Source organism: Equus caballus, chromosome 17 (genome assembly GCF_041296265.1).
Source record: "Equus caballus isolate H_3958 breed thoroughbred chromosome 17, TB-T2T, whole genome shotgun sequence".
NCBI lineage: Eukaryota > Metazoa > Chordata > Mammalia > Perissodactyla > Equidae > Equus > Equus caballus.
The window spans coordinates 88,792,181-88,806,177 of record NC_091700.1 but is presented as its reverse complement, the minus strand read 5'-3'; the positions used below and the strand labels follow the sequence as shown (position 1 = coordinate 88,806,177).

Below are 13,997 nucleotides of genomic sequence, written 5' to 3'. Positions count from 1 at the left end.
GGCAGGCCCGAGTCTGCTAGTGGAGAAACCTCACTGCCGTAGGGTCTGCCAAGGACAAGTGGCAAAGACTTCCTTTTTGACAGATTGTATTTTTGTTCATTAAGCAATTAATTGCAGAATTCCTTAGATTTTTTTCTTATGACAATAAAGAGTGGAAAAAAAAGAAGAGAAAGAAATCCAGTATAATTTTAGCAGCAATTAACCTGAATTCACATAGGAGTGCTGCCCTGCTGCGAGCTGGTGGCAGCAAGCACAGTCAGCCCAGATTTTCTGCTGGGAATTCTGCTCCCACCCCTCTCCACCCTGCGAACATCATTACCACCCTCACCCCTGTCCATGGGTATCTCTTCTCTATTTCAAAAAAGTCGTCACTAGAGGACACTGACGGAACATGACCAGATACACTTTGGGGCCAAGAAATGACCATGCCCCTCAGTGGGAGCAGTTGGGGCCAAACTCATGTCACATTTTTCTTTCTTCTCTCTGGCTCAGAGGCAGAGTAACTGTACAGTTTCTGTCCTATTACCTGAAAAAAAGAAAAGAAAAAAAAAAACAGCCCACAAGTCCCCATGCTTCAAACCACGACTGATGAAGCAAGAATAGAAACTTTGAAATGTTTAGAACAAAAATTTCACATAGATTGACCTTGTTTCACTTTAGGACACTGGAACAGATTCTAGTCAGATGAATTTGAAGAAGCAGAGATAAAAGATTCAATTGCAAGAACTATAATAAGACAATTCTTTTAAGTACCATAAAACCAGCAAAATGTTTCTAGTGCCTGGAAACTGGTTTGGAGAATGTAAGGTTTGTATAAGGTAGTGGTTCTTGACGTAATTGAAGAAGCTACTTACTTCCAAACTGGGTTAAGTACAATGGGTTAGATATTAAAAATAAGAGATGCGGGCAACCCACGCATGCTTTCCAACACCTGGTGCTGTTAGGAGAAGGCTCGTTGCATTTGTACATACAATGTGCCCCTTGCCTGCATATCCTCTCTCTCGTCTTCCTTTCCTGTTACTGTTGTTTTCAGCAACACTTCTCATTGTCTCTTTTTGAATGCATTTTCTTGGACTCTCCTTTTCTCGCCGCAGTTTTTCCTAGTTCTGATCTCATTTGTTTCTCTCAACTTCCAGGTTCCATATTCTCTCCTATTTGGATCTCATGTCCCCTGTGGAAGGAAGTACCAGTGCCTCCAAAGTTTCATCCTAGAATTAGAGTCTGGTGCATTGGAGTGGCTGATCTTGGGGCTTTAATTCCATCCCTTGAGTGTCGCCTACCCCATGGTGGGGTGGCTCTCACATTGTCAGATGACTTTATATAGTGTCTGGCACATAGTAGGTGCTCAGTAACAGTACATACCACTATTGCTGAGACAGGCTAGATTTAGCAAGACTACTGGATGCCAGCAGAGGTGAACAGGTAACTAAACACAGGGACTAGGAGGCCTGTAAATGCAGTGTGTCTTTGAAATAAACCCAATGCCATAATAGCTTTCCTTTTGTCTTCAAGGCTCATGATCCACTCCCTTTGCACATGAGAGCCCAAAGAACGAGTACTCCTGGTCTTCCTAGGTGGTCCCAGCTGATTTCCTACCACCAGGTTCCTCCTGGACATCTTGACTTTTCTGTAATAAATCCAAAAGAAAAGACCTTTTTCTATACTTAGGACTTCCCTCCTGATTCCAATTTCTGGTCTGAAAGATTTACCTTTCAGATATGACCCTGCCTTCCATTCTCAGGTGTAGTTCTTGAGTATAGAGATGGTTGGCACCAGCTCTAGCATTGGTACAATTGTATAATATCTTGACCACATCATGACATACATGGTGTACCCATATACCTACACCTATACAATAAAAGAAGGGTGGCTCCCTCATAACCAGGTCTCACACCTCACCATTTAAATTATAATATTAATACCTGTCTTCCAGCTTGATTTGAATTGGGTTGAGAAGATGTCCACTAACTTGTCCTAAGGACTTCAAATCCATGGAATCACACAATGTTAGAGGGAGGAGAGACCTAGAGATTCCAAATTGGGACTTCAACTATGGAATTGAATTAAAGTGCCAAAGATCCCCCAAAGGGAACCCTATGAATTTGCTAACTTCTTATACGTCAGTGTGATTTTGTTAACTGAAATTAGATAGTGAAAGGTTGAGTCTGGGAAGAGAATCTGAAAAGAAAGGAAGGGAGAGAGGGCCACAAGGACAAGGAATAATCAAAAGATGGCTCCTGGAAGCCAAGTATCTGCTTCTTAATTCTGCCTTCACCCTTGTCCTAAGATACCAGGGGTGGTTTTGATGTCTTCCCATCACCTTCATCTGACCTTAATTAAGATCATGAAAATCTGTGTGCTTTATTCTCTTGCATGAAGACTGCTGCCCACCCAGCCCTGGTAATACCATTGTTCTATGAATAATATCAACATTCAATTCCTGTACTGTTATCTAAGGCCAACTCCTTCACTTTCCAACTGTATCTTATCTTCTCTCAACTATTCAAGAATAGATGGAACTCTTAGTTTCTCCTGAAACAACCATTTTCTGCTTCCTATTAGATCCTTTAAAAATATCCTGTGTGAAAATATATATCCTTTTATTCCCTTCCTGCTTTCACACTATTTTTCTATTCCCCTTTATGAAGAATCTGAGTGGTCAGTACTTACTGTGTCCATTTCCTCAACTCCCAATCTCTCTTCAGCCCACTCCAGGCAGGCTTTGACACATGATTGGTTGAAATCATGCTCATTAGGTCAGCAATGACTTCGACCTGGCCAGTCCTTCATCCTTAGCATAACTGACCTCTCAGCAGTTTTGGACAGTCAATCGTCCCACCTTCTTTTAAAAAAATTATTATCTCTAATAACAAACTAACAGAAAGAGAACTCAAGAACACAATCCCTCTTACTATTGCAACAAAAAGAGTAAAATGTCTAGGAAAAAATTTAACCAAGGAGGTAAAAGGCCTATACAATGAAAACTATAAGGCATTACTGAAAGAAATCAATGATGGCATAAAGAAATGGAAAGATATTCCATGCACATGGACTGGAAGAATAGACATAGTTAAATTGTCCATACTACCTAAAACAATCTACAGATTCAGTGCAATCCCAATCAGAATCCCAATGACATTCTTCACAGAAATAGAACAAAGAATCCTAAAATTCATATGGGGCAACAAAAGACCTCGAATAGCTAAAGCAATCCTGAGAAAAAAAGAACAAAACCGGAGGTGTCACAAACCCTGACTTCAAAATATACTACAAAGCTATAGTAATCAAAACATCATGATACTGGTACAAAAACAGGCACACAGATCAGTGGAACAGAATTGAAAGCCCAGAAATAAAACCACACTTCTACAGACAGCTAATCTTCGACAAAGGAGCTAAGGACATACAATGGAGAACGGAAAGTCTCTTCAGTAAATGGTCCTGGGAAAACTGGACAGCCACATGCAAAAGAATGAAAGTAGACCATTATCTTTCACCATACACAAAAATTAACTCAAAATGGATAAAAGACTTGAAAGTAAAACCTGAAACTATAAAATTTCTGGAAGAAAATATAGGCAGTACACTCTTTGACATCAGTCTTAAAAGGATCTTTTCGAATACCATGTCTACTCGGACAAGGAAAACAAAAGAAAAAATGAACAAGTGGGACTTCATCAAACTAAAGAGCTTTTGCAACGCAAAGGAAACCAGCGTCACAATGAAAAGACAATCCACCAACTGGGAGAAAATATTTGCAAATCATATATCCGACAAGGGGTTAACCTCCAGAATCTATAAAGAATTCACAAAACTCAACAACAAAAAAACAAATAACCCGATCAAAAAATGGGCAGAGGATATGAACAGACATTTTTCCAAAGAAGATATACAGATGGCCAATAGGCACATGAAAAGATGTTTAACATCACTAATCATCAGGGAAATGCAAATCAAAACTACACTTAGATATCATCTCATACCCGTTAGAATGGCTATAATCACCAAGACAAAAAATAACAAATGTTGGAGAGGTTGTGGAGAAAAGCGAACGCTTATACACTGCTGGTGGGAATGTAAACTGGTGCAGCCATTATGGAAAACAGTATGGAGATGTCTCAAAAAATTAAAAATAGAAAGACCATGTGACCCAGCCATCTCACCACTGGGTGTTTATCCAAAGAACTTGAAAACAACAATTCAAAGAGGCTTATGCACCTCTATGCTCATTGCAGCATTATTCACAAGAGCCAAGATGTGGAAGCAACCCAAGTGCTCATCAACTGATGATTGGATAAAAAAGATGTGGTATATGTATATACAATGGAATACTACTCAGCCATAAAAAAAGACAAATTCATCCCATTTGCAACAACCTGGATGGACCTTGAGGGTATTATGTTAAGCGAAATAAGCCAGACAGAGAGAGACAAACACCATATGATTTCACTCGTATGTGGAAGAGAAACTAACACACGGACAAAGAGAATAGTTCAGTGGTTACCAGAGTGGGTGGCACAAGGGGTGAAGGGGCACATTTATATGGTGACTGACAAATAAATAACATACAACTGAAATTTCACAATGTTATAAACTATAATGACTTCATTAAAAAATTATTAGGAGTTTTTTCACACATTCAAAAGATATGAAGATTAACATAATAAACACCAGTGTATCCATCAGTCAACTTAAAAAGTAGAACATTTCCACTAGAAACTCATGTGTGTCTTTCTCCAATTGCTTGTCCCTTCCTACTTCCTGGACGTAAGCACTCTCCTGAATTTTGTGCTTATTATTCCCTTGCAATCCTGCATCATTTCACTATATATGTGTATATCTCTAACAATGTATTATTTAGTTTTGTTTTATGAACTTTATATAAATGGTAACACTGCACATATCTTTGTAACTTGCTTTTTTCCTCAAAATTATTTTTATGAGATTTATCCATGATGCCACTTGTAGCCATAGCTTGGTTGCACTGCCGCACGGTATTCCATTACATGCCAATATTAGTTATCTATTGCTGTGTCACAAATTCCTCCAAAATTTAGCAGCTTGAAACAACAATAAGCAGTTTCTACAGGTCAAGAATTTAGGGTTGAGTTGTTCTAGCTCAAGGTCTCTCATAAGGTTGCAGTTGGGATATTGGCCAACTATGCAGTCATCTGAAGCCTTGACAGGGGCTGGAGAACTGTTTCCAAGATGGCTCCCTCGCAAGACTGAGAGCTGGTGCTGGTTGTTGGAAGGAACCTCCATTCCTTGCCATGAGGATATCCCCACAGGGCTGTTTGAATATCCTTACAACATGGCAGCTGCCTTCTTCCATAGAGTGATCTACATGAACAAAGCAGAAGTCACAATGACTTTTATGACCTAGCCTTGGAAGTCATGCGCCACCATTTCTAAAATATCCAGCTCAGTTCTCTTTAATGTGGGAGGGGACTACACAAAGCACGTGACTATCAGGAATTGACATCGGTGGCCATCTTGGAGGCTGGCTGCCACAATGACTATATCACAATTTATTTATCTTTTCTCTTGTTAATGACATTAGTGTTATTTCAATTTTTTTTCTTTTATCAGCTATCATAAACAGTGCTGCTGTGATCATTCTTGTTCAGGCTTCCTGGTGCACATGAGAAAAAGTTTCTCTAGAGGAAAACTGCTTGGCCATAAGGTATGTGCATCTTCAGATTTATTAGATAAAACCAAAATTGATCCCAAATTACCCCAAACTAATTTACCAATTTATACTCTCACCAGCAGTGACTAATATTTCCCATTCTCTATATCCTTGTCAATACTTGGTATTGTCAGGTTTTCAAATTTATGCCAATCTAGTGGCTGTGAAACAGTATCTTTTAAAGATAAAATTTGCATTTTTCCAAATTGCTAATGAGGTTGAACATCGTTTCATATGTCTATTGCCCATGCAGGCTTCTTCTAATGAGAAATGCCTATTTATGTCATCTGCCCACTTTTCTACTGGGTTGTGTGCTTTTATCTTACCAATTTGTAGGAGATCTTTATATATTCTCACTCAAAAGCTTCTGGTGATTGTATGTGCTGCAAATATCTTGTTCAAGGCTCCTTCTTAAAGCGCTTTCTTCACTTGGCTTTAGGGACCTCAATGTTGCAGATTTTGCTCCCATCTGACTCATTGCTTCTTCGTGGACTCCATTGCTGGCTCTTCTTTGCGTCCTCTACATGATGGAGTGACCTGGGAGTGCCCCTCTTCTCTGGTCTATCTAGATTCTCTCAATGTTCTTTGTCTAGATAATCTCATCCAAGTCCAAGGCTGTAAATAACATCTGTGTGCTGAACACTCCATGTTCATATCTTTACCCTCTTCCTTCATGTCTCCACATGGCTCACTCCTTCCCATCTCTCAGGCCTCCTATCAAATGTCACCTCCTCTGAGTGGCCTTCCCTGACCATACTAAGTACGATAGCAGCACCTGTAATTCTCTATACACTTAACTTGCTTTATTTTATATCAAAGCATCATCAGTCACCTCCTGACTGTCTATTAAAAATCTATTATATATTATCTGTCCAGCACTAGAATATATGTGTCATGGACTTTGAATTGTTTGTTGATGCATCTCAATGACTAAGAACAGTGCCTGGCTTATTATAGATGCACAATTAACATTTGTAGTAAAAGAAGCAATGACAACCTTCATTTAATACAATGCTTCATGACTTATCAAGATCTTTTATATGCAATCACACTCCTCCCAGCATCAATTAATGTTCAGAAGCATGATTTTGCCTACAGTTGTGAATATCAGAGCAATAACCTCTCCTTTGGAGGTCTCTTAAAATTTTTTACTCAGAACCCTTAATTTCATTCCCAGTTCTATGTATTATTAGGTGGGTGACTGTCACTTGAGGAGATTGAACTATAACATCTCTCTTAGATGACTTCAGGCCATGCCATCTGTGGTTCAATGTTTCACGTAAAAGGGCTGTAGTTCTGAGAAAGTGACAAGCAATTCAAATTAATGCATGTGCAAAAGTGTTTGAACGCTAAATCTCAGCAACTCCAGGGCTGTTTAAGCTAGTGGTTCTCAATTATCTTTTTTCAGCCAAAATATATGACCATAGGCTAGTCTGATTTTCGCTGGAAGCAAAAATACTACAAAACATTCTTATTCACCACAACCGTCAGCAGCTAGCTCCCAGAATCACAGCTCACATTTACAACGGGTTATCTAGCAGATGTGGTCTTTCTTCAGGACCCCTCCAGAGACAGGCAGAAGATAATATCCAGACCTCTATCCACCTTATATTATTGCTAAGCCAGCAAATCTATGCAGCTAAGTCCATAAAAATACACATTTGGCAAGTTTGAGCAGAAATTGAGAGAAATTCATTCATTTACTACATCTACTGAGGGTTTTTGAGCCTCATACAGAAGAATTTGGTCACTTGTGTCAAATTACTGGTTTGCACTCTGACTCATTCCACAGCATAAATAGAGTGAATTTGTGCATCTCTCTCCCTGAGGACACAAAAAGGGAACTTGAGGCTGATCTTAAAATAGATTTCTCCTTCTCTGGGAACTCAATAGACTGGTTGTGTTATTGAAAGTTCTGGCAACGTGGGCCAGGCTCTACTGGGTGCTGACAGTTCACAATCTCAAAGCACATGTTCAGGAACATGTGGGGAAGATTCTGGGCACTTTGCAGGGGGTAGTCAAGCTCTAAAGGCTGTTGACAGAGCTGTTGAAGACAGAGGTGACAAACTGTAAAGCAGGGAGCCCTGCCATGTCAAAGCCTGTTATCAGCCTCACAGCTAACTGTCTTCACAGAAATCTACTGAGAACATAGTTGGACTGACTGAAACAGAAACTGAATCAGGAGGAGGGGCTTGCCTGGGGGACTAACAGAGCACACTAATGTTAGATAAATCCAGGAGCAGTGGTTGTGTCCAGGGCTCTACAGATTTGGAGTTCAGACACTGGTAGGTGTCACCTATGGAGTCTTAGCAATTTCATCAGCATCTAAGAGGTATGGTGTGTAATAGCCAGGAGAGGCTCAGTGCCATAACGTACAATAGCCAAATCTAATGGCTTAGCCAAAAAAGAGTCACAATCCAGTATGGGTTGGTGGGGGACATGGGGCTCTGCTCCACATAGTCATTCAGGGACTCAGGCTTCATTCATCTGGTGGCCCTTCCATCATCTAGAACCCTGGAGTCGTCAGAGGATTCTCTGTATCCAGCCAATAGACAAGGGAAGAGGGACACGTGGAGAATCCAAGGAGGGATTAGGGACCACATTCCACATTCCATTGGCCAAGGGTAGTCAATGACCATTCCTAGACAACAGGGACTTGGGAGGTGCATCTGGCTGTGTGACCAGGAAGGAGAGGATAGCTCGATATTGGTGAGCACTAGCAGCTCTGTACTAAAGTTTCATAAAAGACTGAAACTCAGTTTTGAAAACAAATTCATTAAATTTGAGAAAAGCCAAAACAGGACTGACCTTCAAAGCAGGTTCTATAAGAAGTCATAAATTTAATTCAAGTAGTGTTCTCTATTTTCAAAAATGTTCTTTGGTCTACCACTCTTGGAATTTTCTTCAGAGGCAGCACAGAAGCTCATTTCTTCATAGTCACCCTAGTTTAAGCCAATCCTCAAAGGATTGAGTTTCTCATCATTTGAATGATATCCATCATTGATAGTCTTCTATTTGATTCTAAAGAAAACACCCTGAGTTGCTCAGATTTTGCACAGTCAGAAAGTATAAATAAAATAAGTCTCTGAAAGGTGTGAGCAAACAAAGATAAATTCATCTTCCCAGGGGTATTGTCATCCTTTAAAAGGGAATTTGTGAGTGATGTCAGCAAAATGGCTGAATAAGAGTTTTCCACTGTCTTCCCCCAAAGGAACACCAATTTTGACAGTGGCCCGGAATGAGAGTGCCTTTTTGGAAGCCTTGGCGTCCAGCAGAGAAATGCCAGCACATCTCTGGAGAACAAAACAAAACAAAACAAAATCAGGATTGGACGCACTGAAGAGCTTAAGAAGAGCAATTTAATTTTACCCACATCACCCCTCCCCAAGGTAGCACAGCTCAGTGCAAAGAAAGACCTTCTCTGCCGGCGATTTCACCCACCATGGAAAGTGAGAGCATGTGAGCGAGCTCCTGGCTTCCCCAGCTGTGCCGGAGGCTGCCAAAGAGACCCACTCCTTCCTGGCCCCGCCAGAATACTGAGGGGTGCCGCATGATGGGGGAGGAGAGGGACTCTGCAAGAACAGCAGCCCGGGCTCTCTGAGGGCGTCAAAGAAACGCAGATCCTGCTGACTGCTTCTCCAGCTCCATCAGGAAGCCCGCCCACAAGTCACTGGGGACGTCTTGCCTGCAGATCCATACAGATACGGTAGAAAGGGCAACATCTTTTACCCAAATGGAAAAAACACTGGACTTCAGTCTGAAAACAAAGGGTTGATTCTGACCTAAGGCAAGCCAGCGACGACACCTGTGAAATGAGAACTAACTATTTTCCTATAGGAAAGGAATTTGCCTCTTTATTTCAACACAGCAGAGCAGAATGCTTCTAGATCAATCTTCCTAAAACTTCCTCTAGTCATGTTCTTTCATGTACAAACACCTACAAGGGTTCCCCTCTCTCGGAATCCGAGATCTCCGTGCTCAGGGCCAAACCGGCCTTTCCCAGCTGACCTCCAAGACCTCCCCTGCCGCCTCTTGGGTTCCAAACTAACCTGATAATCTGCTTCCCGTGCTCACTTGTTACTTTGCATCTGTGCTCTCCCCACTCCGTCCACCTAGAGTGTTCCTTCTCTCATATGTGTCAGTTGAATCCCATCCATCCTTCAAGGTCCAGGATAAGTGCCTCTTTCTCTGTGAGATTTCCTCTGATCTATCTGAATCTCCCCAATACTTGGGGACCTCCTCTTACATCAAGTACTTTATTGTTTATATAGTTTTCTCCCCATCTCTAGAAGAATTGATGTTTTTCTCAATAGTGTATATATCTCCTTCAACTTTCTGTTTCCCCATACAGCCTAGCAAGATGGCTTTTACCTAGTAAAAATACACTATTTATTACATGTCTCATGGACTTAATATGAAGTGAATTAAAGACATCACCGTTGTCAATAAAAACCACCTTTGAATGAGCACCTACTATGTGCTAGACCCTGTCTTAAGAACTTTTCATGCATTATACCACTTAATTGTGTCGTACATATTTCTATATAAATGATACCCTTATCTTCAGTTTGCTTGGCTATTTTATAATTACTTTATATTTGGCTATTTTATGTATAACTCAATAATTCACTAATTTGAAATATAGAACTTCCAAAATTACGTAAAGTATCAGAGGAAATAAAATATAAACTTTCATATTTAGGCAGACTCATGTTTAGGAATTTCATATTTTTTAATTAAAAAAACTTTGATTTAAAGTACATTGGGAGTTGAAATATCAGTGTATATTAGTTAAAATGATAACATGTAAGGGAGGGTGACAAAATCAAGGGGTGGATTACTCATATATTGTGCTCATGACAACAAAAAAATAGTATTTTTTCTCATTAGATCATGATTATCACTATTTTTTTTTTCCTTTTTCTCCCCAAAGCCCCCTGGTACATAGTTGTATATTCTTCGTTGTGGGTCCTTCTAGTTGTGGCATGTGGGACGCTGCCTCAACATGGTTTGATGAGCAGTGCCATGTCCGCGCCCAGGATTCGAACCAACGAAACACTGGGCCACCTGCAGCGCAGCGCGCGAACTTAACCACTCGGCCACGAGGCCAGCCCCGACTATCGCTATTTTTTAAGAGTATTCTTTAAGGAGAAATTGTAGAGAATTCCTGCTCTGTGAGAAAAATTCTTTTCCTGCTCTGCATGCTTCCCAACGCTAACACAGGGCACAGGCCAGAGTTTTGAACTTTCACCCTTAAGCGCATTCTCTTAATCACATTCTTCGTTGTTCTGTCAGCAAGTCAGAAAATGGATTTATATTTTATAATGAAAACCACAGCAATAATCTTTGAAGCTGTTGATTTTTATAGTCAGTCAAGCCTAATCATTAAGTTCCTTGTCTTGTCATTGCCAAGGAGGTGGTGTGACCTGTCGAATCACTCTTTGTAGGTAAATTTCTGCAGTAAATGTATATTTTTATTGCTGTAAAGTATATATAACGTAAAACTGACCATTTTAACTATTTTTAAGTGTACGATTCAGTGGCGTTGAGTACATTCACATTGTCGTGCAGCCATCACCACCATCCATCTCTAGGACACTTTGATCATCCCAAACTCGGTACCATTAAACACTAACTCTCCATTTCTCCCGCCCGCTGGCCCCTGGCAACCACCATTCAATCTTCTGTCTTTATGAACTTGATTCGTCTAGGTACCTCAGAAGTAGAATCAAGCACTAACTATTTTTAAATCATCTCTTTTCTTAAAAAAAAAAAAACAAAAATGAAACCACATGTGTTACATAAAAGTGCTTAAGCAACTTTAATTGAGCAAATTGGCTGAGTTTATTCAAAAGCCTAAATAAATCTCCCCTCCGTTCAAAATAAGATTGCAGACAAGGGATTGGCTAACTTGTATATGTATCAAAATTGTTCATCAACATGGGCAGTGCCAGCTGGAGTCTCTTAAGATACTTCGCTCCTCAGTCATAGGGAGATATCCCAAGAATTCTGGGATTCTCCAATCTCCAGGAAAGGAGAAGTTTATGCTTTTTAACTGCTACAGTAAAAAGTGGTGTTTTTCCTTTCTTCCCTTACATATCAATTTGAGAGAATATTTGCTGAGGGGAGGACATATTTTTTTTCCACATTGAATCAAATGGCCAAAGTTAACTGATTAAACATTCAGTATTCTTTTAGAGGTAGTCTAGTTTTACTAAAAATGAGTGATTGGTTTTAGTTTGGCTTAAAAATGTCATTAGAGAGCCAACCCTGGTAGTTAAGCCTACTGGTTAACCTAGTGGTTAAATTCAGCACACTCCGCTTCAGCAGCATGGGTTCAGTACCCTGGCACAGACCTACACCACTCCTCAGTGGCCATGCTGTGGCAGCAGCTCACACACAAAAAGAGGAAGATTGGTAAAAGATGTTAGCTCAGGTCAAATCTTCCTCAGCAAAAAAAGTCATTAGAAAATTCATAGTTCTTTTATTGGTTTTATGTAACAATTGTTGGTATACAGACTCCCTTTTAGTTTTTAAATGTAAATTTAGACAATTGGGGCTATTTGCTTTGGTTCAAACACCTTTTTTTCTTCAGTGTTGAAAAAGAAAATATAACACATGGTTATATTGGAGACCTTGTGAGCACAGCCTCACAGCTAGGCCCCCCTTGATCCCTGCAGCCACTATGGCAGAAACCAGCTTCCTGCAGGTGTAAATGGCAGTCCCCTGCCTCAGCTACTCCCAGCACTTATTGCTTTCTGCTGTGAAAATGTCTACTTGGCAATCAGGTAGGTACAACTTTTAAGTGTGGGGAAGAGTCATGGTTAGTTTTATGTGTCAACTTGGATGGGCCCATGGTGCCAAGATATTTGGTCAAACATTATTCTAGATATTTCTGTGTAGGTGTGTTTTGGATGAGATTAACATTTAAATTTTTGGACTTTGAGTAAAGCGGATTGCTTTTCCTAATATGGGTAGGCCTCATTCAATCAGCTGAAGGGCTTAAGAGAAAAATACTGACTCTCCTTTGAGCAAGAAGGAATTCTGCCAGCAGATGGTCTTCAGACTCAAACCACAACTCTTTCCTGAGTCTCCAGCCTGCCAGCCTACCTCATCAGATTTTGGACTCACTAAGCCTTCACAATTACATGAGCCAATTTCTTAAAATAAACCTACCTATCTGTATCTATCTATCTATCTATCTATCTACCTATCTGTCTGTCTATCTATCTATCTATCTATCTATCTAACTCCTGTTGTTTCTGTTTCTCAGGAGAATCCTGACTAATAAAGTTGAGGAGGCAGCACTAACACCTTACAGAGCATTCTTTGGTCTAATGGGAGATGGAGCCCTGGATAAATGCTTCCACCTTCTAAATGATTCTGAGTTGCTCAAGATGGCTCCTTGGATGGTCTCAGTGGGATCCAGGCTCTGTTGGTCACAGTGACCAACTGCTTAAACATCTTCCAGTTGGTTCGGCCTTCTCCCTGATTCCACTCTTCCCAGTTGCTCACTCTTGCCTTGGGATGACTTCCTAAGACAAACTACCCTCACACAAGCCCTTCATAGATAATGTCGTCTCTGTCTCTCTGTGTCTCTGTCTCTCTTTTTCACACACACACACCTCTCTACTCTGCTTTCTTCTGTATTGGTTTCACTCTTCAGCAGGTTAAACTCACCTCAGCTGGAGTCAAGACACCCACCCACATTTTTAGGCTTACGTCTTACTAACTTAGCAAGCCCAGAGTGGAGAAAAGCATATTTTTTTCCCCAGTAGTGCTAGCAAAATTCCTGGCATGATGCTCCCTGACTCTGATTGGCCTGGCATAGGTAGTGGGCCCCCCTGAACCATCCTTCGCTTGGATCAGGAGCCAGGTGGTGGGGTCAACCCCACTCAACCCATGTTCACTGAGAGTGGGAAAGGTGGGCTAACCCAACGGTGAATCAGGGGGCCATATATGGAACTCAATCCATGGCCTGCAGAGATTTAATTCCTCTTCCACCTCACCTCTGCCTAAATTCCTTCCCTCTGCTCCTCAGAACAGGCAGGAAGCAGCTCCTGTTCCCTTCCTGATTGCCTCCTGGCTTAGCACCATGTGCCAGACGGCACTGGACGTGTAGGCAGATCTCCTACCTAAGTAGTAAAATGAAGGAGAACAGAGGTTCTGACTCCATCAAAATTACCCCTTCCCCTTTGTCACACAGGGAAGGGCCTCACAAACATAGGACCCTCAAGACAATGCCCCCTTCGGTTATCCCTCCCTCCTGATCCGCCTCACCGCTCTTCCTGTAACCCCTTGTGTTTCC

At 40.9% G+C, this 13,997-nt stretch overlaps 1 long non-coding RNA gene across 1 annotated transcript in view; it reads left to right on the top strand.

Moving 5' to 3' along the window:
* LOC102150464 (uncharacterized) overlaps positions 1 to 10,447 on the top strand; it is a 31,054-nt gene extending 20,607 nt beyond the window's left edge. Inside the window, exons 6-7 of the long non-coding RNA XR_011428061.1 lie at positions 5,590 to 5,683; positions 8,901 to 10,447. This is a non-coding gene — a long non-coding RNA (uncharacterized lncRNA). The remainder of the gene's footprint in view (positions 1 to 5,589; positions 5,684 to 8,900) is intronic.
* Positions 10,448 to 13,997: the final 3,550 nt, after the last annotated feature.